The sequence below is a fragment of the Lathyrus oleraceus genome, chromosome 3, assembly GCF_024323335.1.
Source record: "Lathyrus oleraceus cultivar Zhongwan6 chromosome 3, CAAS_Psat_ZW6_1.0, whole genome shotgun sequence".
Classification (NCBI taxonomy): domain Eukaryota; kingdom Viridiplantae; phylum Streptophyta; class Magnoliopsida; order Fabales; family Fabaceae; genus Lathyrus; species Lathyrus oleraceus.
The window spans coordinates 186168287-186170303 of record NC_066581.1 but is presented as its reverse complement, the minus strand read 5'-3'; the positions used below and the strand labels follow the sequence as shown (position 1 = coordinate 186170303).

Genomic DNA, 2017 nt, shown 5'->3' with positions numbered 1-2017 from the left:
CCGGTCAATGCGAAGAACTCGCAGTACCGGAAGTTTAAGCTTAGTATACCCTCTGGCGGAACCTGAACGTTACGCTCACGCACGTTTATTCTTTCATAGAATTAAGAGAGCTATGGCCGAAGATCAAAACCAAAGACCTCTTAAGGACTTCGCTCAACCATCTAATGAAGAACCTAGTTCTAGTATAGTAAACCCAACCATCCCAGCTAATAATTTTGAACTTAAACCATCCTTGTTGCAACTAGTGCAACAGAGACAATTCGCGGGTCTCGCTACTGAGAACCCAAACCAACATTTAAAAATATTTCTTCAATTAGAAGATACTTTTAAAACCAATGGAGCTTCTCCTGAGGCAATACGTTTAAGATTATTTCCTTTTTCCCTCAGAGATAAAGCCCTATCATGGTTAGATTCCCTTCCACCCAATTCCATTACGACTTGGGATAACCTTAGAAGAGTTTTTCTTGCTAGATATTTTCCCCCAAGTAAGACCGTCGTTCTTCGAAACCATATAACTAGATTTACCCAAAACCAAGGAGAATCGTTGTTCGAAGCTTGGGAAAGATATAAAGAGTTGTTACGAGCATGCCCGCATCATGGCTTAGAAAATTGGTTAATCATTCAAACCTTCTATAATGGACTTCATTACAACACAAAGATGACCATCGACGCTGCCGCAGGCGGTGCTCTGATGAACAAACCTTATCCTGAAGCTAGTGCCCTCATCGAAGATATGGCTCAAAACCATCAATCATGGGGAGTCGAACGAGCGACAGTAGAGAAGAAGGAAGCCCAAGGAGGAGTGCATGAACTAAGCTCTATAGACATGATGCAAGCTAAAATGGACGCATTAGCCCTCAAAGTCGAGCATATGTGCATAACCCCGAATACTATAGCCGCAGTTTCGTCGGATTGTGAGATATGTGGAACTAAAGGACATCAATCTACAGAATGCAGTCTATTAAACGAAACCCACTCCGAGCAAGTGAACTACACCCAAGGGAACCCATACTCAAATACCTATAACCCTGGATGGAGAAATCACCTGAACTTCTCCTATAAAAACAATAACCCTATCCAAAATAATGCACCTCCGAGACCTAGTTATCAAGCCCCTAGATCAAATCAACCTATGCAACCTGTACCACCAAAGCCGAGCCTTGAGAAAATTATGGAAAATTTTATCACCGCTCAAACCCAACAAAACAAGGAGTTCATGAACCAAAACATTCATGTTAACGAATTGATTACTCAATTAGGAACCAAGGTTGACCAAATAGTTACTCATACCAAGATGCTTGAAACCCAGATCTCTCAGGTAGCTTTAAACCAAGCCCCTCAGACTACACATGGAGGACAATTCCCTGGACAACCTCAACAAAATCCGAGAGGACAAGCCAATTCCATTACCCTACAAAGTGGGAACGCTTATGATGAGCCACCAAACCCTAGATTGAGTGAACCCGAAACTTCTAAGGAATGTACCAAACCCACGGACGAAGTAAAGGAACCAGAGGAATCTGAAAACCAGGAAGGTCGAGATAAAGGAGAAGAACTTAAAGATAAAACTTACATACCACCCCCGCCATATAAACCACCTATACCATATCCGCAAAGACTCAAACAAACCCAGATAAATAAACAGTATAAAAAATTTATTAAAGTTATAGAAAAACTTCATGTAGAAATCCCTTTCACAGAAGCCATCACCCAAATACCTTCTTATGCAAAATTTCTCAAAGACATCCTTACCAACAAACGTAGACTTGACGATCCGAAGCCTTTGGAATGTAATGCTATTTCCGAGGACAAATTAGCAAAGAAAGATAAAGATCCTGGAAATTTCTCCATTCCTTGCCTTTTGGGTAATCATGTCATCGAAAAAGCTTTTCTAGACTTAGGAGCTAGTGTGAGCTTAATGCCTTTAGCGGTTTGTGAGAGGTTAAACTTAGGAGAATTACAGTTCACTAAGATGTCACTTCAGTTAACCGATAGATCTGTTAAATATTCGATAGGC

At 40.9% G+C, this 2017-nt stretch overlaps 1 non-coding gene across 1 annotated transcript; it reads right to left on the bottom strand.

Moving 5' to 3' along the window:
* Positions 1-496: 496 nt before the first annotated feature.
* LOC127133585 (small nucleolar RNA R71) lies at positions 497-603 on the bottom strand. Its single transcript, XR_007807540.1, has one exon. It is a non-coding gene; the product is annotated as a small nucleolar RNA R71 (small nucleolar RNA).
* Positions 604-2017: the final 1414 nt, after the last annotated feature.